General features: G+C 39.4%; 1 protein-coding gene across 1 annotated transcript in view; it reads left to right on the forward strand.

The window, feature by feature from the left end:
• The first annotated feature begins 11,000 nt into the window (after positions 1-11,000).
• SLC6A1 (solute carrier family 6 member 1) overlaps positions 11,001-26,439 on the forward strand; it is a 72,538-nt gene continuing 57,099 nt past the window's right edge. The window contains exon 1 of the mRNA XM_033140773.1: positions 11,001-11,379. The gene's annotated coding sequence lies outside the window, so the exon portion shown is untranslated. The remainder of the gene's footprint in view (positions 11,380-26,439) is intronic.

Genomic DNA, 26,439 nt, shown 5'->3' on the forward strand with positions numbered 1-26,439 from the left:
TCGGACACGACTGAACGACTGAACAACAAAATTCACTGCTGTATGTTAGAATTCCATCCATAAAATAGTGACAGTTGGGAAGCAATCTAAGCAGAAGACCCAAGATAATTAATAATGCTGAACTGGTGCCTGGTTGCCTTTGTATGCCACATTGAGTCCCATAATTAAAGGAGGGTAGGATAGACATGGAATAAATAGAGAAAAATAATTAAAACACTACTGTAGTAGAGGGCATATTCTTAAAATTCTACTATAGGCCAGGAAGGTTGTTGTTACAGTTTCACCGCAGTCTGTTCCGCAATCGCCCCCCATCAACCCCCCTCCCCAAGTCTAAAACTTTGAGTACTTCACTTTTTACTCTCTCACTCTGTGTGCAGCCTAGCTGAATTAGGATACCACAGCTGGAGACCTTTCTCTTCCAAAGTGCTACAATATGCAGTCTAAAGGAAATTATAGGGTAAGAAGTCCCAGCTGATTTCCCCCCTCTTCCTTCTGCTAGCTTTCACAAGGAGGAACACCACTGGAAGCCAGTGAAATTTAAAATAGACTGGAACTTTTCCTTCTTTGGTTTTGCGCTTTGGGGGGCAGTTTCTGAAAAATACGATTTGAAGTACATGGCAGCAAACTATCTTTCTTCTGCCACCTATTCCACATTGGGAGGTAGGCTGCCAATTGAACTTCCTGCTCTTTTTGAAGCACATCACTGCTACGCTTGTATCAACTCCGTCATTTGCTCCTGTTCTACACAGTGCTGTCTCCTCATGGGAGTGTCAGTGTCAGTGAAGAGAGGTAAAATGAACTATTGGATCACACCAAAAGTCCTTCAAAATTATACAAATTTGGTGAGCAAAGAATATAATTGTTAGAAGAAGTCAGACAGATATTAGCAAGATACTTGTATGCAGGACGAAAAGAGAAGGAAATTCTAGTTTTAAATTACGGCATGATAAAATTACTTTAACAAAATATGGGCACATACAGTTTTAAAGCATTTGGGGTGCAATCCTAGACACACTTACCTGGGAGCAGGTTTAGGGGATTTTGGGGGGTTGGGGTTGGGGGGAAAGGGCCTTCAACCAATCCACAGACAAAAAACTAGTGATGCTCAAAACTGCCCTCCAAACAGGCACAAATTCTGAGTGGTGATTGGACTTTTTTTCATCTGGGCAAGACAGTATTGCTCTGACACCCCTGGCGAACTGCTGTAACAACTTTGCAAGGCACTCTAGGGACAAAACCACTCAGATTCGGACAGAGCTGGATGCAGCAATTAGAGAAAGCCCAATAGAGGTGTCTAGAGCACTGTCTGTTCCATCTATACTGGATCAGTTTAGATTATTGTAGCCTGAGGATGTGAACAAACTGACTGAAGAAGTACAGCCAACCACCTGCCCCCTTGACCATTGCCCATCTTGGCTTCTTAGAGTTAGCCATAAAGAGTTACGGGGTGGGTCCTGGAAATTATCAGTGCTTCATTGTAGGAGGGGGAATACCACCTGCCTTGAAGGAGGTGGCAAGGTGTTCCCTCCTGGCCCAAGAAACTATTGTCCAATGGCAAATATTGCCTTTAGGGGCAAGATACTTGAGAAGATGGTAGCAGTGCAGCTTCAGGGATGCTTGGAAACTAATTACCTGGATCCATTCTAGTCCTGCTTCAGACTTGTCCATGGCATTGTAACCACCTTGGTCACCCTGGTTGAAAACATTTTGGCAAAATGTGACCCTGCTCATTTCTCCTTGATCTCTCAGCAGCTTTCAATACAGTTGACCATAGTATCATTCTGACATACTGTAATTTAGATCTCATATAACCCATGTTTTAAAACAGCTGCCTGGTTGCCAATTTGTTTTCGGGCTTAATTTAAGGTGCTTAAAGTCATAAATGACCCAGGCCCAAATGTTTGAAGGACCACACCCTTACCTACAGACCGCCATGTTTGTTAAGATCAGCAGAGGGGGCTTTCTTGGTACTTTTGTTGCCCTCCAAAGCTTGGGTAGTGGCGCTGGCCAGGGAGAGGGCATTATCTGTGGCATATGGTAACAATACAGTTTTTGGTATATGTTGGAGACACACATCTTTACCTGGGCCTTTGACAACTGAAATGCATATTTTCAGGATAAATCTCCCCCACCCCATTTTTTGTGATTACATTTTTGTAATTATAAGGTTTACTATTTTTAAGAAACCTATTTTTAACATTGTAATTTAAATTGTAACCCACCCTGGGACCTTGGAGTGAAGCATGGGTAATAAATTAAATTAAATTAAAATAAAATAAAATAGTAATACTCAGAAGTAAGCCCTAATGCATTCTTCTAAGTATATAAAGTTAGGCTAGTAGATTATGTGTCTCATAAATATTACAGTATAACCTTATTAACTATATAGAAAATTCTTTCCAGTAGCACCTTAGAGACCAGCTGAGTTTGTTCTTGGTATGAGCTTTCGTGTTGCATGCACACTTCTTCAGGTATTTTCTATTTTGTTTCGACTATGGCAGACCAGCACGGCTACCCACCTGTAACTTATTAACTATTTTGTTGCTGACCAGGGCAATAAGTATCCAAGCTTTGCTCTTGTCAATCAAGCCCTGTTTTTTGCCATTACACCTGCCTAGATTTGCAAGGCACATGAATTGTGCTCAGATCCAGAGCTCTTTCTTTTTCAGATGAAAATACCCTTCTCATCTTGCATCACTTGCTATGAAGGAGTTGTGTTGGTTCCCTTCAAAGCATGGTGCCATACTGAGACTATGGAGTCAGCATAAAATAAATTGACTTTGACACTCAAATAAATTAAATGAAAGGAACTATGTTTCATTGTACTAATTTTCTTATCTAGGCATTTCAGCTGAGCTCTGTGAAGTTTATTACGAATTTTCTCATGCTGTACAAGACAGACGGAAAGATCATCCTCACCACTTTGCACATTTAGCAAGATTCTGGTAAAATGTACATTTAAAAATAAATATCAGAATTTAAAAAGAGCTCTGTACAGCTGCCCGGGGGAATAAATTGTAGCTCTATTCCTAGAAGAATAAGCAGAATTAGTAGAATAAGGCCTGCTATAGATTTATGAACTAATTCTTAATAGTTTTGGTATTTTAGTACTACAATAAGTTCATGAAATTGTACAATCTGTTTTATTTGTTTTATTATGATGGACAAATTCTCTTAAATTACTTTGAGCAAAATTGCCTACTTCCTGATGTCATCCATTCTTAGGATTGGATTCCGCCTCATTTTTGTTATTGTTGTTGGCATGTGGTCCAAAGGAAAGCAGAGCTATACATTTGGCAACAACTTGGCTGCAGGGGTTGCCAGCAGAAGACCCACGATATGTCATCCAACCATCTTAGGGAACCCACTCCAGATATGTGTAAGGTTTACTCCTTAACCTCCTTGGGCAGGGGGTATGGATTATTCCTTGGGGTTTACTCCTAAAGCTTTCTCACGAATGATAGCATGCACAAACAGACACATTCACCACACCTACACACACATGCAGACAGACAGCTGCAAATTCAGACAGCCCTTCCACTAGACTACCAATCAGCACAAGGAGTAGAGTTCTTCATCACAGCACTTCGATGGGGTGGAAACATGTAAGGGCAGAGAAGCCCTCTTCTCACTCTGGGACACTGGCATTGCAAGAAGGTCTTAGGAATCAGGAAGGGGCCCCCATTCCTGTTTCCTGAGTTTTAAAACCCTGCAGTGGCCAATTTGGATGCTGAATGTATTTTAGAAACCCCAAACTGCATGGACAAGGAGCAAATAGAAAAGGGGTTTGTTTGGTTTTAAATGAAAGACATTTTTCTATTTTGGAGAGGTGTGTCTTTGAGGCAACCAAAATGACCTATGGTTATGGACTGTGAACCACAGTTTAGCCACCCCTGAACAACCGCAATTCCAGTCTTCCTTCTCAGATGTGAGTCCAATTAAATAACATTATTTTTTTACTTTTTGAAATAAAGTCAAGAATCCCAGTAGGGTTTTTTTAAAAGTGTATTTCAGTATTAATTGTTTTAATTGTTCAGCCAGTATTGTTTCTAAGAAATTATAGGATGTTAAATATGATGGAACGTTATGAATGTACATTTATGCTGTAATGATCTCATTAATTTATTTGTTAATCTCTTATTAAGGCTAAATCCTGACTTGCATACAGCCCATTATGGCTAGACTCCAATGCCATATTCATTTGGATACTAATCCAAACGTCCATCAGAGTCCTCAATTAGGTCTTCTTTTCTATCTAAAAATATTACTCAGTGCCTAGTAAAGCCAAAATTCTGCTCCAGCCAGACTTTACTTTTGCAAAAGTTTCTGCAACTTCTGGTAAAAAGACAGTCATAGCAGCATAGGCCCAGTATCCACAGAATCACTCTCAAGTCTCATCCTTTGCTTGATGTTACCTTTATAAATTTATTACCAGGAAACATGGAGTGCATACAGAGGATCATTTTACCACGTGCTATACAACATTTTGCCCCATGTCTGCATGTGAAGCATGGTAATACATCCTTAGCACTTGGCATGAGGAGACAGATTATCAAGTTATCCTGGAGTGTGAGAGAGACAGTGGATAATGTCATCATACCTACCTTTACATGGGCTTCCTGCCTAACCCTTATGAAGGAGAACATTGCATTGTGCACTTGAGGGTTTGAAAAGTACTTATTCATTCAATTTATACTTCATTTTTGAATCTAGCTGTCATAAATATATGTCCTATATCATCTATACCTCATGCTATTTTCTAAAAATGAAGCTTATGCCAGATCTCAAATACCTTGATGTTTAAGACTAAAGGCAAAATAAATTTAACTCTTCTCACCAGAGAGCCATTGTTCAAAACTTGGCGGAGGAGAGGTTATACAGTAACAAGGAATTTGCACTCTAACATTAATAGAAAAACTAAACATCCCAGTTCAAAAACAAAACTGATTCGCTATAAAGCCTTTTCTTTAAGTATTATAATTTATGTATATTATTACTTCTGAAGTGGCAAGACAAACTTCAATGGTGACCTATATTCATCATTTTTTAATCATAAGGAAATTAATCACAAAATAAATAGTGTCTTATCTCTAGGGATCCCCAAACCTTTAAAATAATAATAATAATAATAATTCAGGCCAAATGCTGCCTTTCATTATATTCTACCAAATGCCAAATTAAAAGTTACCCCAAAACACACAAACTAAGTTTTTGCTTCATGTTACTGTGATGCATCAGCATTTAGGCAGTAGTGTATGAGATAATTCTGGGTTACAGTATGTCCCACCCTGAATAATAATGGATGCTGCTTAGGAAATGACTGAAAATACTCTTATTGCGCAACTTTATTTATGTGTCAAGAACTATCTGACCACACTGAAAGTTAGGGGAGATATCCTTGCATTCTTCAACAATGCCGTAGTGCCTTGAGGGTAAGGTAAACCTGCTATCCTATATACCAGAGGTGGAACATCTTTGGCACTTGAGAGGTTGTTGGAGTCCCAAGTCCCATCAACCACAGCCAGCATGGCTAATGGTCATGGATGATGGAAGCTGTAGTACAACAACTTCTGGAGGGTTTCCAAGTTCTGTTGTGAACCATATATATTCTACATGAATAAAGCTTAATATTCTGAGTAGACCAATATATGATTGGGTTATTAAATGATGCATACTGTGCTCTGTTTGGGGCTGCCTGTGGAAACTCCAGCTACTCTAGAATGTGGCAGACATATTATTAATAATATTTGGTCCAATGATATCAGGAAAGATGTTGATTTGATCTTTAAAGGCCTGTAGGACCTCAATAAGTGCCTCATCCCAAATGTGTCCTTTCTCCAAATTGTAAGATTTTCAGATGAAGTGATGCTCTCTGGGCACTACTGCCAGCAAAGATAATGAGTAGTGTGCCTTCTATACAATGGTATACATCCTCATGGTTGCATTCCTATTTAGGAATTGGCCCATATGACCAATTCATAGGGGATGCTCAGGTATTTGGTCTGTCAGGCGGCTTTTTGTTGCTTATTTTGCCTGAATTGTTGTAGTGATATTTTAAAATGTTGTTAGCTGCCACAAAACCTATATTTTTGGCCAGATAATGAGAATAAACAAGCGTCAGGTGTGCTACACACAAGACAATTTCCTACACATATACATATTCCATGTTGGAAATGTGTTTTATTTATTTTGTTTAATACATTTATATACCCTACCTTGCATCCACCATGGAACTCAGGGTGACATATAGGAGCATAAATAAAATTTATATAGTGTTAAACTTCTCCCAGTACACTGCAAACATGAAATTGCTCTTCTTTAGTAAAAAAAATAATTATTATTATTGGATTATTGGGACAAACCAGAACATCATAAAAGTGTGGCAAGCTTTTAAGATCTCCAGAATTTGTCACTAGGCTGACAAGACGTTATAAAAAAAATGGGGTGAGTGGTAAGAGGAAGAATTAAAAACAACAACAACAACAACAATAACAACTAGAGCACTGATCCTGTTAGCTAGGGATGATGGGAGTTGTAGTCCCAAAACATCTGGAGGGCCGAGTTTCCCTATACCTGAATTAGGCTGAAACAGTAGCCATGAGGTCAGTTTGTAGACTCAGTTCCAAGATGGAGATTTCAGGTTAAGATCCTTGCAGGTGCTACAGATAACAGGTTACACACCTAGGACTCTGAGATGAAAGCACAATGACTTACCTACACCATCAGATGTTTAAACAAGCTGGAAGTATATATGTTCTTTTTTCCTTATCAAATTAGAACAGCTAGGCTGGTATTATCTCTCTTATATGAACACATGCACCTGCCTGTGAAGGGTCAAGGAGGATGCATACGCCATTTACCTTCCTGCCAGAGTGGTACCTATTTATCTACTTGCACTTTGATGTGCTTTCGAACTTCTAGGTTGGCAGGAGGTAGGACCGAGCAACGGGAGCTCACCACGTCGCAGCGATTCGAACCGCCGACCTTCTGATTGGCAAGCCCTAGGCTCTGTGGTTTAACCCACAGCGCCACCTGCATCCCTCTTATGTCTCATTAGGAAGGCATTAACAATTTTGTGAGCTATTGCATTAATTTTTAGCACCCAAAACACTTTGTGCCTTGTAAATGGTAATGACCTCACAGTACCATCTCAAAAAGAAGGGTTACCGTTCACTAAACGATAGCTCCTCAAAATGGACAGAACATGGTCCGTTACTATTTATCCGTCTGGGGGACAACAGAATTTTTTTGGGATCATGTATTGCATCGCATGCCCTTACCTTCTGAAATAAATGAAATTGGAAATCCAAATATGATGTCTATAATCCAAGGTACTATTTTGGCTAGTGGAACAGAACATATTCCTCTGAAATCTCAAATGATGGTCAGCATAAATATGATCGTGCTGTTAAGGACCATTTACTATTTACCAAAGTAACCTTCTCAGGGTTAAGTTGGTTACTAACCTTATGACTAATTATTAAAAGCTGTAACACCAAGTCTGTCAATAGTGCTGTCTTCTGATGGAATGGAATGGTGTGGAGTGATAATGCAGGCCAGCTTCATGGATAATCTGTGTCTGTGTTGTTGAGAACTGTGTTAAAAAACTGATTTCGTAGCCAGCAATACTGAATGCTATTAAAAGCTGGTGTGAATGTAATGACATCAATTGTGCCAACACATATCAAAGCAAGTATTAATATTTGCTTTACACTTAATGCAACAGCTGACTTTTTGCCTCCAGGCCTCCAAATAGCAGCCTGTTTTTAGATTGTTCACTTGGATATCACATATCTTGAACGTAACAAAAGTGTCAGGCGAAAACGAATATTTCTCTGACATATTTCCTTCCTCTTACCTGTTTGGCATAAAAATGAGTAAAGCTTTAAAATGAACATATGACCATACAACACATGCTCATTCATTTTCCAGTTTGAATGCCAATTTACCATGAGCAGCGTTCACAATTTAGAGGTCCGGTGTTCAAGCAGATAGGCATTTGGTCCATATTTTCAGCAATGGGAAAGCACAGGCAGTCAATGTTGGGTTTGGGGTACAGCAATTTCTACATCCAGGAAGATGCAGCCTGGGTGGATGTCACAAGGCAAGGCATCTTAACTGTGTTGAAACTTAGGCTGTGGTTCACGTGCCTGTTAACTCTGCATCTAATGTGCTCCCCTGCTGGTTTAGGAAGCGGTGTACACGTGACATTAAACAAAATCCACATATATTCTATTATGTGTCTATCCTGTCATTTCATATGAAATGCTGCATTTTGATGCATTTCTCCCCAACCTAGCTTCTGTATCAACTGAGAAAAAGAACAAATAAATAAAAGCCACGGGTGGTATCTTTACACTGTTGCTATAATGGAAAAGGATGGGAGGATATTATTGCCAATTTGGGAAAAGCCATGTGTTTAAAAGCACAGTATATATGCAGCTCACCTCATTTGTCTCCTGAGAAATCTCTATGTGGGACAAGAAGCTACAGTTAGAACTGGATATGGAACAACTGTTTGGTTCAAAATTGGGAAAGGAGTACGACAAGGCTGTATATTGTCTCCCTGCTTATTTAACTTATATGCAGAATTCATCATGCGAAAGGCTGGACTGGATGAATCCCAAGCCGGAATTAAGATTGCCGGAAGAAATATCAACAACCTCAGATATGCTGATGACACAACATTGATGGCAGAAAGTGAGGAGGAATTAAAGAACCTCTTAATGAGGGTGAAAGAGGAGAGCGCAAAATATGGTCTGAAGCTCAACATCAAAAAAACTAAGATCATGGCCACTGGTCCCATCACCTCCTGGCAAATAGAAGGGGAAGAAATGGAGGCAGTGAGAGATTTTACTTTCTTGGGCTCCATGATCACTGTAGATGGTGACAGCAGTCACAAAATTAAAAGACGCCTGCTTCTTGGGAGGAAAGCAATGACAAACCTAGACAGCATCTTAAAAAGCAGAGACATCACCTTTCCAACAAAGGTCTGTATAGTTAAAGCTATGGTTTTCCCAGTAGTAATGTATGGAAGTGAGAGCTGGACCATAAAGAAGACTGATCGCCGAAGAATTGATGCTTTTGAATTATGGTGCTGGAGGAGACTCTTGAGAGTCCCATGGACTGCAAAAAGATCAAACTTATCCATCCTTAAAGAAATCAGCCCTAAGTGCTCACTGGAAGGACAGATCTTGAAGTTGAGGCTCCAGTACTTTGACCACCTCATGGGAAGAGAAGACTCCCTAGAAAAGACCCTGATGTTGGGAAAGATGGAGGGCAAAAGGAGAAGGGGACAACAGAGGATGAGATGGTTGGACAGTGTTCTCAAAGCGACTAGCATGAGTTTAGCCAAACTGCGGGAGGCAGTGAAAGATAGGCGTGCATGGCGTGCTCTGGTCCATGGGGTCACGAAGAGTCGGACACGACTGAACAACAACAACAATATATGCAGCCATTTACTTGGAAATGGGTCACAATGAATTCAATGGAACTTCCTCAGCTAAGGGTTTTGCAGCATTAGACTAAGAGTAATTCCCACAGTTGTTCTACACAGGATTTATGTGTGTGTTTGAATAATTGGGTTGCAATCTAGGCAGTCCTATCAAACACAATAGGAAGTAGCTTCTAGTAAACAAGCAGTTATTTCCAAAAAAAATATCATCCTCAGCACTTCACTGCCCAGAAACAGTGCTCATGGAAGAGATGGGAGTACCAGCCACTGCTTCTTCCCTGCTATCTTTGACCAAGCACAATCAAAAGGACTGGGCAAGCAATGGTTGCAAGGAGAGGCCACTGCTGATACCTGAAGGCAGCCCTGTTTAGGGAAGTTTTTAATCTGTGATATTCTAATGTATTTTAATATTTGTTGGAAGCCACCCAGATGGGGGGGGTACAAAGAAATTATTATCATTATTATTATCATCATTATTATTGTTATTATTCTGATTGCTCACTTGCCACCTTGTTCGCAGAAGCTCTCTCTGCTCACTTACCCTTTCTCTTTCCACGGCATTGCTGGAAATGACTGGGACCCAAGTGAATGAGCGGGTGGGTGAGCAAAACTTGCTGCCATCTCAACTGGCCTTCTGTCCCTCTCTGGGTGGGAAGGATTTGCTGTACATAGAGGAAGAGTGCAGGAGGCGACTAAATGTAATGGTTGCTCCTTGCGCAAGCAGCTGCCTTTACTTACTTGTACACCTGTTTTCTCCCTGTGGACAGAGGTGGCATCTCTCTCTTTCTAGGCCAGAGGTAGCCAATGTGATGCCCTCAGCAGCCTTCTTGCAGGCTTCGCATTGGTTGGCCACTGTGGGAACAGGATACATGGGCCTTTGGCCTGATCCAGCAGGGCTCTTCTTATGTTCTTATGTCCTCCAGAAGTTGCTGAATTTCAGCTCCCATGGGATGGCTCATTTGGTAGAGCACAAGACTCTTAGTCTGAGGGTTGTGGGTTTGAGGCCCACATTGGACCAAAAGATTCCTGCATTGCAGGGATTTGGACTAGATGATCCTCACACTCCCTTCCAACTCCATAATTCTATGATTCTATGACCATTGGCCATGCTGGCTGCTGCCAGCAGAAGCTGGAGTCCATGTTAGCCAGGCCCAACCTTCTCTCCAAGCTACCCAGAGAAACAGCAAGAAATCAGCCAATATCTGCCCACTGCCTCACCTCTTTCTTGGTAGCATTGTGAGGTGAGCTGCCCTAGCTGGAGAGCATGGAGAAACTTTCTGGCCAAAGCATTTTTTTTAATTAATATATATATATATATATTGAGGGAGCAATTGGCGGACCTAATAGGCCAAGGAGTTCCTTCCCTCAGGTTGACTCATGGCCAACCTCCTCTCCCGCCTAAAACACTCCTTGTCATTGGCGTCACCTGGATGCACAGAAAGCTGCCTCAGAAAGAGGAGGGGCGGCCGGGGCAGGTCCTCAGCCATGCGCCGCGTGCCAGGCTTTCCACGCCGCCTCCCCGACCAGGGTCAGCACCACCGCTAGCGCCGCCCAGCTCTCTCTCGGCGGCTGGACGCGGCGGGCTCGGCTGCGTCTTAACTTTACCCCGGCGCGGGGCGGGCTTTGGCTACTTTGGCGGGAGAGGCGGAGTGGGGGGTACGGAGCCGCCCGGCGGCAGGTGCGGGTCTCTTCTGGCGGGGGCGGGGCCGCTTCGCCGGGCTCCTCGGAGCGGGCTCGCGAGCGCCTTTGTGTTGTGAGGGGAGAAAGGAAGAAGCCAGAGCCGGGAGACTACAGCGGAGCAGCAGCCACTGAGCAGCGGGCGCCGAGCTTTAAATGAGCATTCACACCGCGCGGGGAGAGCAGCGCGGGCTGGCTCGGACGAAGCGCGTGTGGAGGCAGCGAGCGCGTCCCCTCGGCTCCAGCAGGTAGGTCGGGCGCGAGGAGGAACGCGAGGCTGGGGGAGAAGAAGAAGAAGAAGAAGAAGAAGGGGCAAAGCGGGAGGTTGTCTGAAGCAAGGCAGCGAAAAAGAAAGGCTCTTTGGCAGGGGAGGGGGGAGGCTCCGAAGAGCCAAAGGGAAACGCTGCTAGCGGGACAAGGCGACAAGGAAATAAGGACACGAAGCGGAAGGGACCGCTATGGGAGTTGCTCGGAGGCTTGGGGAGATGAGGGTCCAGCCTGGGATGTCGGTGGTCAGGGTGGAATGAGAGGAACAAGAGGGGCTGGATCGGGCGCCAAATGGTGATTCTGATCTGGAATCCTCTGTTTAGTATGCTCTGGACAATGTTTTGGAAAGGGTGGTTCTGCCCTGGTCACTATTTTGCATTGCCCCCTCCCCATCCACACCGTTTCTAATTTTCCATAGAGGGGGTGGAGAATACTAATGATTCGGTTTGCGTTGATGGTGCGCGTCTTTGGCGCCTCGAATCTTGGAAAGGATGGGCAGGTAAACCCAGGCACGCAGCTGCGGACACTTTCGTCCAAACGGAAGCAAGCGTTTTGCTGCCCACCCATATTTTTGTTTTATCTAGGTCGCCGTCTTTCTACCTGTGGAATCTACCTGTCCTGGACAGATACACTGTGCTGTGCTTTAGTGTGCAAATACTCTCAGTGTATCTGAAGAAGTGTGCATGCACACGAAAGCTCATACCAAGAACAAACTTAGTTGGTCTCTAAGGTGCTACTGGAAGGAATTTTTTTTATTTTTTATTTTGTTTTGACTATGGCAGACCAACAGGGCTACCTACCTGTATCTCAGCAGCTTACAGTTCTGAACTTAACGCTGTAAACTGAACTAGATGCCACAATTCCACGTTGTGGAAATGTGTGTGGTGAAATAACCATTGGTATCTACTGGCACAGTTTTATACTGTGTACATAGAGCTTTCTGAAACAGCAACAAAATGATGTGTGAGGTTGTGTTGTTGTTTTTTTAAAAAAAAGACTTGCACAAAACATTCACATTTGTACAGTTTGAGCAGATGGAAAAGCCTAATTAATACAAGACACTATGTAATGTGAAGAAGGGGGATAATATGCACTGGTACCCAGGCGTAGGCTGTTGAAGTGTAGCAAGACTGTTGTAAACCATGTCTGCAATCCTATACACATTGTCCAGACAGTATGCCCTATTGAACTGAATGGAGCACACTCTGGAGTAGAACCTATAGAATTATACTATAGATGGAGCCAGCCTTTTCAAAATATAATTGGATCTGGCATTACCCTTCATCAAATACCATTTTGATGACTATGCCTTAAGTTTAAACAGAATTAGGTATTATTAGCATGCAAAATTCTTTTACTCTTGTGCTTGCCCTAGTATAAAAAAAATTATCAGACACACACTGAGACAATATTGTGTTGCCAGCTGTGCCGAAAGATTTGCCTTTTCTCTGTGCTGATTGTTGGCCACTTTGTGTTTGCTTCTCATTTGCACCCTGTCATGTTGCCTTCTGCACAGTGATATCAGCAGTGACACAGAATGCTTGAGATGCTCCTGAAAGCCAAGAGCTTTGGTAATGAAGGTCACTGAACAGGCATTTACCTAATGTCAGCAGAGTCATTCTTGTTCCCAACTTATCCCTAGAGGCAGAGTTCTTTAAGGTACTGAACTCCAGCCTAACCTAAATTTACCTGTAGATTCCTGAATTGCAGAACTCTCTGGACATAAACATACAAGCCCCTCAGCGAAACTGATGTACTGCATTTCCCCCTTTTCGTATAGGCTGCATTTATTCAATAGTCCCATGCTTAGTTGGCGCTACCCATCTAATTAAATTCAGTGAGAGTTCAGTGGGTAAACATGCAAAGAATTGCAGTGCATTGCAACTAAATAAAGCATTTTAAAAAAACATTTAGCTTGGAAACCTTTCTGTTCTGTTGAAGTAGCCAGTCTGGGCAGATAAAAGCAACATTAATAAAATGGCAGCGTCAACTGGAACCATTAAATTTATATTCGAATGAGTTGATAAATGCATTTTAATGAACCTAGTCAATAAATCATTATAAACATCTGGCAATAATTCAGACAGCTCCACATTATTTCTGTTTGAATTTGGGACAGAAGAATGAGATAAGAAGTCAATGAAAATGTAATTACCAGTGGCATTAATAAATGGAATGTCAGGAATGTTAAAACGTTTTATGTGTTGATTCAGAAATTATCAGTGAAACAATAATGGATGGTGCATTGCATTTGTAAATAGAGTGGTGTGTGTTTCTTTCATTCAGTAGAATATATTCATTATTTTTTCTCATTGATGTTGCCAGTCTTTCAAAATAAATGGAAATTTCAAATAGAAACAGTCAAATTTAGAACTTACATTAACAACCTTTGCTTTTATGTAATATTTAACTGAAATAAGCAACTAATTTCAATTTCAACAGTGAAAGGACAGTGGAACTTGCTTCTCAGTAGACATGTATAGAATTGTATTGCCAATAGGTGAAACATCACATATCTTACCGACATAATAAATGTTATAAGGAGTACAGAGACCTTTATTCCAATCTTTTCTGATAATTTTTCATTTAAGCAGTCCACGTCATCTTCACCAATGAAGGCTTAAATAGGATGGTGTGAAATTTAAAAAATAACTTTTTCAAAGAATTGACATGTTTCAAACCAACATGGTTGAAGTTTGATGCAGAATTAGAATTCTGAATGATATAATAAATATATAAAGCATTTATAAACCAGTTCATATTGTAGTTAAGAAGCTATAATTTCTGTTCACTTTACATATTTGCTCTGCTGCAGTGAAATTTATTTAAACATCCTCATAAGATGCAAGCAAACTTTAAAGGAAACCAGGTCAGGAATAGATTGCGGGCATACAATCTATGCAATTTATGTCCAGAAATAGCTACCAGATACAATATGACAAACTTCTTTTCCATGCACGGATCAGTTTTCTTTAGGGAAATATATCTTTTAATTTTGCTGTTGCAAGAGTCAATTGCAATATGGTTTGGGATCATTTTATATGAAAGTTTATAGCTGTCTAGAGACCAATATTGATCTAGCCAGAGTTGAGCACTTTTGAATTTCACTTATTTCAGTGGCAGAGATTTAGGAAGGCATACTTTTAATTAATGGATCTTAAAACTGCTTAAGGCTTATTTCCAGTACAGAGCTCATATGTAAGTGAAAATATGATCCTGAGCACAGATTGGTGCTTAAATAACCAATTTGGGATTACAACCAAAACAGTTTAGAAGATTAGTTTTCGGCAAATAAATCTATTGCTGTTTTTATCATAGACAGCAAAGTAACTTGCCTTTGGATTAAAATGGCACACAAACCAAATATCTGCAACTGCATCATAAACTTCAATAAGATATTCATTGAAAATTTTCAATAAGACCATGGTATGTCTTCAAAGCAGAAAAAGACAAAAGACCTGAAAGAAATCTTTACCATAAAGTTAATAAGAACAGAACATTTTCCCCTGGCTTTCTTTTATTCTTATTGGGTGGCTTCTGATAGCTAGAGGCAATGAATTACTAATCTTAAAGCAGATGATGTCATCACATTCTTCCACTTGATTGATCATCAAAATAGGACAATAATGGGTTCTGAAGTATATGCCCCATCCCCTTAAAATTACTCATTCCTTGCAGGGACTGCCTGTCCTGTAGTGCTAAATTTCAAGTAAAAAAGTCAACCTAATATGTAAATAAATGTGTACATTCATACATTTAAGAATAAAAGACACAATGGGATCTAAACGGACAGAAAACTGCATGATCGTCCCCCTATGTGTGTGTGCGTGCTGTAGATATGGCTTTCGGAGAATGAATTTTAAGCTTTAATTGAAAGAGGTATAAATGCATTGGGCATTCTTGATACATTTTGAACCTATTTTTCAATAAATTATTTTAAACTGGTAGTTTTCACAAATGGTAAGCAATTCACTCTTGATCTTGTTAGCGCACCTAGGCTATTAGTACATCAGGAGATGACTAATTTTCTTATTGACAAAGCTAAATTAGTTTACAAAAATGATATTTAGTCTTCAAAAGGGTTGAATGGTGAGCTGAATTAACATCCAATTACAATTATAAATAATATAAAATTACGAGAGATGTTACATCAGTTGTCTATTATGACATCTATAATTTCAAAAATAATGTTAATAATATTTTACGTTGTGGCCTTAACCCATTTTGCTTACTTGGACGTAGGTTTCAGTAAAAACTAGTGCTGGGTGATGATAACATTTTAGGTGTTATATTATGGGAGAATTAAAATGGGCCTTATTTTACAGATACAATATTAATTTGCAGAGCTTACAGTACATGGTAGCTGTTGATCTGATCTTTTCATATTGAAACAGTATCAGCAAATGTGGGATTATTCTGAAATGGAAAGAGAAAGGAAGGAGACTCAAAGCACATAAGAGAAAAAATTTAAAGGCTCATTACAAAATTATATTGTGGTGGTGGACTCTATTCTGGCCTGTCTATGAAATGCCTGGGACTGATTTGGCTTTTGCAATTCTCCATTTGAACTTTCCTTTTTAATTTAAATTTTCATACTTTATGAGCATTCTATTGTACAGCAAAACAGAAGATTATCAGGGGTTCATTTACCAAAATAAGTATAATCAGTAGACAATGATTGTGATGTAAATATTACCTTTTGAACTCAAGGAGGGTATATGAGAAGGAGGGGCATATGAGAGAGAGAATAATGAAGAGGATGTACTATAGACTCCTCCCACAGGCAATGGTCACGGTGACCAATAAATAGGTTTTTACTAAAGTAATACACATAGGCCTCTTTTCAATACGGTCATTTTTAGCAGAGATCATTGAAGCACATGACATCTCCAATGATCATTTGATGTTGTATGCACAAAGATAGCAGATTAGATGCAAGTTAAAGACATCTTAAATTGGAACTGACACACTATAAACAACTAGTACAGACATGTTCTTAGGCTCTGCTCTTGATGGTCTCTGCAACATCACCTCAGTTCACTTCACTGGGACTTGTGTTGAAGCAGGCTATGCATTTACACTGAAACAGGATGACAACCTAGCACCCAGATTCAAAGCACTACGCATTGCACAAAGCAATTCTGAAATATGAACCTATTTTTGTATGACATTTTCCTTTGAGTCGAATTGGTAGCAAAAGGTCATTGTATTTCAGAACGGAATGATAAGCCAATAGCTTCACAGTATTTTTTGTGATACGTCTTTCAGATACGGTAGATGACTATTTTAAAATAGATCTGCATCTATGTCTCAGCAGACCTTGTTTGTTTGGATGAATCCTTTAAAATGATGGGAAAGCAAAATACGTTTTTGAGGCTATTTTAGTAATGATAATTATTCAGTTATGAACATTAATAATATTAAAGGATTAAAATGGTTCGAATGTGTGATCATTAAAGCTTGTGAATATTTTTGTATGGTAAATTGGTAAGACTTTTTAGATTTTATTTGATTCATTCAAATTACAGACAGAAAACTCAGATGGCATAAAATTGGTACAAGCACCATTTGCAGAAAGGAGGATTAGTGTTCACATCCAATAAGATCAAAGTTAGGGTCAATATTTTGCATTCTTTAAATCTGATAAATGGCACGGTTAATTGATGCAACATTTTAATTGAAGCCAATAATTTGAACCCTGTGGAGATTTACAGAAGAGATAGTCAGCTGAACTGAGATCATTGTCTCTTGTAAAGTTAGTAGGTTCCTCAATCTGTAATTGTTATACTCTAAGAGAATTTGACAGGCACGCTTAACAAGCAATGAGTAATAGTGATATATGCTTGACCCTATACATGTAAACACTGACAAGCTGCACATAGTAGATTCTTAGTATAGTAATATTAAAGCCCCTCTGGAGCTAACATTTGTATGCCATCATATATACTCTAAAATATAATTCTTCATGGAAAAAAAATCTCTTAAATATTGGGTTAGTATTTAATTGAAATGCTCATTTAATATTTTTTCCTTGGAGTTATTTTTTGTTCAATTATTGAATTTAATAAGTGGTGTGATTTTTCTGGCTCTTGTCTGCATAATGCATTATGAAAATACAAGTTGAAGGCAAAATGTGAATTTGAGTTCTGGGCCTTTTGGTGAATTTTAGGCAAGCACAAATGATATTGCTATAGTTAGTTATTCCTCAGTCACATAGGCATATCTGGTTGAATTTTAGAATCCCTAGTATGGTGAAAGTAATTCTGAGCCTGATTAATGAGCATTAATTCGGTTGTGGCTTCTTGACCTGGCAATGACTGCTTGAAGAATGACAATGAAAAAGTCATTATTGTGACAGAATTCATTTTGGAAAGACAAGGTCAGTTGTAGCCATGATTTAAGAAGCCAGAAGATGAGGTAATAATATCTTGTGGCACTGTAGTGATCTAATGATGGGAGACAAAACACACTGCTATTATATTATATAAACCTTTCAATATTCTAAGGAAGGCATACATGCAAAACTTGGTACAACTTTTTTAGCCAAAAGAATACAACCTGTATCAGTAGATACTGGGGGGGGGGGGTGTTCAAACTGTCTTAAATGTATGCTTCTGCCATACAATTACGAAAGCAAGAGATAGAATGAATCTGATTTCAGGCTAGTTGGGTAGGCTGAATGTCAAAATACAACTAAAATAAGTTAATGTGTCACCTAACATCTAGGGAAATGCTTATTATATCAGCATTCATTGCATTGGGTAAAAAATTCCAAGCTATTTATGATCTATTGCTTTTCTGTTGATTGAATTTCAATGAAAACTTGCAGTTTCATAGTGTTACGTGTTTTTAGTGTCTTGATAAATCAAATATGCATTTATTTCATTGGAAATCAGAAGCAAAACTATACAATGGCTTCATGAGTAAAGTTGTAACAAGAGCCAGGAATGCTTTGAGTTAGTATAGTAAATTTCAGCTCCATACTATTAACTAATGTCATGTTAATTTCTTTTTTAATATATGTATGTCAAACATAAGGTTAATTAAAGTTAATGGAGTTTTAATACTTTTATGGGCCAGTAATTTAACATGAATGCTAATATATTTGTAAGTATACTGTGGGGTCTATATACTGCAACAAACCATGGGGACAAAGAGCTGTCAGAAGCTACTCTGGGGAGTAATGGCATCAGGTTGAGGGTATTTTGGAATTACTAAATCTAAGGATAAACTATAGACGTTCATTTTTATGCTACATGCTTGATTATACTACAATCTTATAATTTCTTCATGGGGAGCATGTTCTATTGAACTTAATTGTGTTGTTGTTGTTGTTGTTGTTGTTGTTGTTGTTGTTTAGTCATGTCTTACTCTTCGTGACCCCATGGACCAGAGCACACCAGGCACTCCTGTCTTCCACTGCCTCCCGCAGTTTGGTCAGACTCATGTTGGTAGTTTCGAGAACACTGCCCAGCCATCTTGTCCTCTGTCGTCCCCTTCTCCTTGTGCCCTCAATCTTTCCCAACACCAGGGTCTTTTCCAGGGAGTCTTCTCATCTCATGTGGTGGCCAAAGTATTGTAGCCTCAGTTTCAGGATCTGTCCTTCCAGTGAGCACTCAGGGCTGATTTCCTTAAGAATGGATAGGTTTGATCTTCTTGCAGTCCATGGGACTCTCAAGAGTCTCCTCCAGCACCATAATTCAAAAGCATTAATTGTATTACTTTGGAGTAAAAAACTGAAGTACGCATACTTTAATGTCCTTCCCACTGAAATCAGTTGGATATTGTAAAATAACATTTTTCTTTGTTAAGGTATGGTATTTCCTCTTGATACCTTTTGATTTTAATTACCAGCTTTTGATATGACGGGAAGTGCTGGTGTTCAATAAGTACCAACACTAATGATGTATTATTATTAAGAAATATATATGAAATAGAATAACTGTGGCTGCTGAGAACAGATATGGTGCATTATTTCCTTGGACAACCCTACTGGCAGTATCTGTTGAGAGAAATATTTTTGTTTTCCTTAACAATTTAAGATGCTGAGAAGGCCTCCATTCATATGTAGAATAAAAATGAAACATTATATACCTTTGTTGCTTTATTGACAAATGCATTGTTCAGCTTTGCAGCTGAATTTTACCTTCACTAACAGTTTCATAATTATAGTCCAAAGTAAGTTTTCTTAATGTATTTTCATTATCTCTACAGCTGTAAAAATAGAGAAACTAAAAAACAGAGGAAATAAAACTCAAAAGGACTTGAAATTCATTCTTATAGAAATTCAAACATGCCATTAATAACTCTACTTTCTTTGTATTTAATTTTTATAATAAAAAGGATAAATGTTTAAAAGTGTTTTATAATATGTGAATTTATATGTAATAGAATATTTTAAAGAGGGGGGGGGCAGGAATTTTCCCTTTAAAGTGGCCAGTATGTTTTTGCTCTGGCAATACTTGTATCTTCTTCGTAGTCTTTTCAAATGAAAATGTAGCAGGATTGGTGTATCTGTTCCATATTTTTTCAGTTGATAATAAAGTGAAGTTGCTAGTTTGTTAAACCACAGAAGTCTATTGCAATTTTAATGCTGAAATATAAGAACTGATTGAGGAGCATATTTTAAAGCAGTCACAAGTATGCAGTGACTTCCTTGCTAGTCCATCATTTTTTCAATTATAATACGCTAACTCAATTTTCTTTCAACACAACTTGCAAACAAGCATGTAATGAGAAGATATTGTTGTTTTTATTACCAGAATAGTCTCCATTTGATTGAATGCTATTTTGCCACCAGTTTACTTTATCGTCTTTCCTTGCCCATCAAGTGAGGCTGAGAATAAAACGTTAGTTACTCAGAACATGCTTGAATTAGTATTTTGATGGGTTTATAGCAAAGGGACACCCTTTAACATTTCTGCTTCTCCTGAGTTCTTTAAGTCATTTTGAGATATTTTTGAGTGACACCATATTCTTCCAGATCCACTACTGCCATGTGAGGCAGAGATGGAATCAGTAGTACAAAGTGCTTTCCAGCAGTTGGTGGCCCGACTACCAACTACAACCCTATCTGGACTGGGATAACTTGGCTACTCTAATCTATGCTCTGGAAACCTCGGTACTGAACTATGGCAATGCACTTTACCCAGCTGCCTTTGAAAACAGGTTGGGAACTTTAATTAATGCAGCTTCCCAGCTGTTGACAGGTTTCTGAGCCCAATTCAAAGTGCTGGTCTTGATAGCGCAGGACCCCAATATCTTATGGGATGCCTCTTCCAATATGAATCTATCCAGATCCTTAGATTGGCATTTGAGACACTGCTCCTCTGAATGAGGCTTGGAGGGTGATGACAAGGGAGAGGGTCTTTTCCGTTGTGGTCCTGTCTGTGAAATGCTCTGCACAGCTTGAGCTGCCTACTACCTTCCCAGGCTTTTGAAAGACAAGAGTGGAGTTTGTATCATTGTTAGTGTGTTGCGGAAGTTTCCTATTGCTGTTATGGGGACGATGTGTGCTTTTTATATGTTGTATATGGTGCAATATATTTATGTCTGTGTTTTTACATGTAAATTGCTTGGAGACTTTTAGGTAGCAAGTAACTATTAAATAAATAATAACAATATTGTTACAGCCGTGGGTGGAGAAGAAGTGGATAAGACATAACAACCATTTATCCATGTAAATATCACCAAAAGACAGATATTGCTTCAATATGTTGAAATGATCATGAGGTTTGCTTTGCTGAAGAGGCTAGTACCAAATGAACTTTAAATTATATAAATGGTTTGAGATACCGGAAGAGCAATGGGCAAGTATGCATTTTTTATAATATTGTGCATTCCTCCTTTCCAATTGCTCACAAATGAATAATTGTTGTTTTCCCATTGTTATAAATGCGTATCGGCATTTTCCTGTGTTCTGTTCATAATGCACAGTGGAAGGCTCCCATAGTACAACCAGACACTGTGGTAAATTAAAATCATCATCAAAATGAACGACAAAGAGTTATATATTCAAAAAGAAATGTAAATAGTGAAAACATTCCGTCTTTGTCTGCAAGGCTGATGCATTTAATGGGTCGTTTTCAAATGGTTCAGCATTACAAAGAGCACACTACTGAGAAGGAACTGGATTTGAACCAGATGCTATCCCCCCAAAAGGTGCTTCACAATCTATGATGTTCTTTCCTCTGTGTTCTTTCTAGGAATACAAATTAATTCTCCTTTGTTCAGGTGCCCACTTAATCTGATTGGTTTGGCAGACAAAGGAAGTGGAGGTGTTGCCATTTCTTCAAGATCCTTAGTGGGATTCTCAGCCTCAACTGGGAACAGAGACAAAAAGAGAGAGGCTCAAAGCCTTCCCTTGTGTAGAGCAACTGGATTTCCCCTTTCACATTCTCTCTTTTTCTCTGTTCTTTCACATAAAGATCAAGCATGTGTATCCGAATGTTCATGAGGCCCAGTTCTTGATACATTGATTTAAACAGAGAGAGAAGCTTGGCAAGATGCAATGTTGAAAAACAGGGTCAAAATCTGAAGTGACTTACTGCTTCTATTTTTAAATAACTCAGTACACTTAAGTTCATGTGAGATAAGAAGTAAGATCCTCATTTTCGGAAAACAACCTCCACTTGATCAGTGTGGTACTTAAAATGCATGCCATTTGGTCAGTTGTGGTTAAGAGTGCCATGATATTCAGCATTTCACGGATGAAAACATGGACACTGATGTGACCCACTGTCCCATTCTTACACCAAGGATCACTGCCTATGGCAGCCCTCTCCTCCATACCGAAGGCTCTTTCCCATCAACTATATACTGTATTTATCTATACCCCACAAGCTCCTGAATGAGGTATTTTACTAACCTGGTTATAACACTTTCCCTTTACTATCAGAGTACCCATTAGCAGGAGAACAACAGAATGGCAGTTCACATACTTTTAGAGTGCTCTACACACGTAAGAATGAGGTGACAGAATTCTAAATCACCATGTTACTCCAGGAAGTAGTTGGAATGTAGAATTTCCCTTCCCTACATAAACATTTGCTGCGAGAAAAGAACAAGCATACCAGCAAGAAAGCCTACAGAGCCCAACTCTCTGCCTTCTATTCTAATTTCTGCTTACAAGAAGCTTTTGGGTTAAATTCAGCATCACACATTGCAGTTTGCCAGAGAGAACAATCCCCCTTCTTCACCCATGTACTGTTCTAGGGTTCTTCCAACCTCCCACAGAGCCAATTGGTTGCAGAGGTGGAAGCCTTCACAGAGTGCTTGTGCTGACAGGAATCATTAGGTGAATCCCACCCTTTGGTTCTTTATTTTCATTTTTTTAAAAAAAGGTAATCCCCCCGCCGCTGCCCTCTGAAGCCGTACTGGCCATCTTCCCACTTCATTCTCTTGCATAGTCATTTCACCCTCTCCCCAGATGTAATTTCCCCAGATATGTGGCAAAGCAGGGCTGAAACCTGAGAAACACTCAGTGCATGTATATGCACACCAATGACATTTTAAAAAAGTATCCTCAACATCTCCCCCAAAAGGCAAAATTGAGACAAAATGGGTAAGAGGACTAGAGAGAGGTACCAGAAATTGAGGATGGTTGCAGAGCGTGTTACACTAACATTTTAATAATTCAAGAAATAGTACAAATTATGTTTGCACATGGTTGTTGGTTTGAAAAAAAAGATCACGTATGCAATTACTGCCACCATGACATGAGCATATAAAATGTGAAACTTGAGGGCTTCTTTACAGAATATGGCTGTGAATGCCAAACCTTATCAGCAACACATTTTTTTCACAGCATAAGGAGAAAAGTTCTTTGGGGTTGTGGATGTGTAAGAAATAGAACAAGTCAAGCAAGTTCACGGCATGTTGTTTGAACTGCTGCCTTTATATTGCAGCTGCATCAGATGAAGCAGCCCTGAGGATGAGTTTGTAACCCATTCATAGCAGTTGCAACAGCTGATACTCTTTGATGAATCTACCTTTGCATGGCCACTCCGAATTTTCCCCCCCTTGTTTTTGAGGCTACACAGGGTCTACTGGATTCAAGGGCAAAAAATGGTGTTTTGGAACTGTGTATGCATCATAGGATATTCCAATACACATAAATTCTAATGGGATGGATCCAGACTTAGTAACAGTTAAAGAAGACCCAGTGAAATGACTTAAGTTATAATAACCAAACCTGAACCATTTATTTCAATGGCTCTATGCTAAGTATGCAATCCACAACCCGACTAGGTAGTGGGGTTCTTAACAGCAGTGAGGCCACATCAGCTGTCTTGCTGGTCATGCTGTAATGGATTTGGTGTAACGGTTGGACCCAGTGCCATCATATGAAAGCAAGATCTAGCTTGGGTCAGCTTAGCTCCTAGTGCTACCTGCTGAGTTCAGTGATGCTTACTTCTAGGGAAATGGATATCCAGTTAAAGTGGAGTTGAAGTACCAGAGTACCCATACTGTAGCAGCTTAGGTATGTTTTGGAAATAGACATTTGAAATGTGACATTTTGAATTTTATACATCTACTAACAAATTTTAAATGTTCAGGGGATAATATAATAATTTTGGTTCCTCCCCACCTCTCACTTGATTCTTTCCTGTCCATACAGTGACAGCATTTCACTGGATAACTGTGAAAATGCCATGAAGTCTAGCAGTAGCTGCATACCAGCAAGAGTGCTATCACACAGAAATGGCTCAAGTATTTTTAATATTGGGCACTGCTGCTAGATTTGCTGTATGGGGAAATTCTAACATACCTCTTACCATCTCAGTTATCCACATCCTAGACGGTTATTTCACAATGCAATTAGCTCCTTGCGAGGAATCACACACAACGGCTTGCTGTTGTCAGCCTTATTGAATTCCATAATGGATTGAGGGTTGTGGCCTTGAAAATCTCTTATTGTACCACAAAGCACCAGGAGTGGGTTGTTAGTTCCTAAATCCTGTTTAGTGTACAAAAATTGTTTTCCTTATAAAACCTCCATCATTCTGCCTTCCCCATAACACTGAGTGCACTTGCAAGTGTGAGGATAAATCTAGTTCAGAAACCACTAGATGATTTGTCAACGGGTGCTTTAAAAATAAATAAACTGCACTATTTATTTTCTGCTTGAAATTCCCTAGTTGGTGGCTAAAGGAAATTCTATGGTGCATAATGAGTTTGTTGTAGTGCTTTGATGTGTGAATGCTTAGATGTAACAGAAGGATATGGGCACTTACTGACCGGGAAAGCTTTCCGCAAATGTTAAAAGGATGGCTTGTGTCAGACAAATACAGATTGAATTGTAATGATTTTTAATTTAATAATGGCAACATCCACTTTCACAATTTGAGAGATAACATTAAAAAGGCAGAATCTATCATTTCCTAGTTGTATCCTTTATGAATATATTCATCATTTACCTCTCAGAAAATACAATCTGATAGCTTCAGCAGTGGCTAATTAATTTTTCACTGCAATAGGTGTGCAATGAGATTTTTTCTTCCAGATAATTAGTAAGTACTGTAGCCCTGTTCTGCTATTAGATTCACTCAGACAGTTATTCATCACAGGAACTCAAGGTCTGCAGTGAACTGTCACTACACTTATCTGGCTTAATAAAGATAGTTATATAACAGTTGCTTCCCTCTAGCTGATTGAATTTAATTTCCCAAGCCGCCACTGGCTTATAATGCTGAGTGTCGATCTGCAAAAGTGTTTCTCCCCTCTCCTCTGTGCTTTTCTACTTGCATCTGTATTTGAGGGTTATTAGCACAAACCAGCTCAGAGTGATGGCTTGGACACCAGAGAGTCTAAAAGCCTCTAATAGCCATAATAATAGAGTTGGTTGAAGGATACTGGTTGCCTTGGCAACTGTGCACGTGCCATACAAGATAATATAACTGCGCTGGTAGCGAAATCTGCACTGCATTTCTATTCCAGGAGTTTTCTGCCATGTTGTGCTTTACACAGCATCCTAAATTTCTGAGCATACTGTACAAATAATGTAGTTAGCTAAGTTAATAGATTCCTTTTTACGTAAACAAGAAGCCTGGTGCTGTTTTCGTGAGTCCGTAATGTTTGCCAATGTGGCTCACAATCCAAAAGCTCACATCTGTGTCTGCTTATGTGTCAGGAGAAGTTTCTTATTTTTCACCATAGCATCCACACCTCAATCCACTAAACAAGGTGTTTTTAAAGCTCCCTAAATATTAGACATGGGACTAAGAGAAATGGTGTTGTGTCAAGCGCGCGCGCACACACACACACACACACACACACGTGATGTGCAATCTGTGCATGCAAATGAATTTGCTGGATTGTGGCCTTGAGATCTCATAGATTCCTGTTAAAATTATATTCTGTATAGGTCACAGCTTTGGCACAAAGTCACAGAGACAAATAAGAATGGTAAAATTCTTCATACAACAGAAATGTTTTTTTTTTAAGTATTAAAATTCCTGTTTAAACAATAGCAATAATAAACACTCAGTGCCTTTTGAATGCTCAAATTGCATATTACAATAATTTTGAAATATGACTCTATAAAAAGGGGTGCCAACTCTTTTCTGCTTGTGGGTAGGCTACATTTGCATTCCAGAGAAATTGTCGTGTTCCCCTGACGTGTTCTGCAAATCTCCTGTCTCCAGCTGTAACCCCATGCACTTTGATTTGGCTTGGGAGAAAGTATTTTATTGGCTTCTCTCAAGACTAATGTCAGGACACTCAAGGAAAGGCCTCTGTGTGCAGTAATACATTGGTGCCATGTGCTCTGTAAGGTAGTATTTATTTGAAGATGATGGGAGAATTAAGGTAAAGAGATAGTGGCTTGCCGAAGGCAAAATTGTGAGTTGCTGATGTGAGTTTTGAAGTAGTTACTTCACAGCTCACGCTCTTAACCACATTACAACAACAGCCTTAAAAATGATCGTAGATGCTACTTCACAACAACTCTATAAGACAGTTTAAAGACTGTGAGCTTAAAGACAGTGACTTGAAAGGCCGATTATGGCTGTTTTCCATCCTCCTGGTGAGCGGCAGTTGTG

Source organism: Lacerta agilis, chromosome 2 (assembly GCF_009819535.1).
Source record: "Lacerta agilis isolate rLacAgi1 chromosome 2, rLacAgi1.pri, whole genome shotgun sequence".
Classification (NCBI taxonomy): domain Eukaryota; kingdom Metazoa; phylum Chordata; class Lepidosauria; order Squamata; family Lacertidae; genus Lacerta; species Lacerta agilis.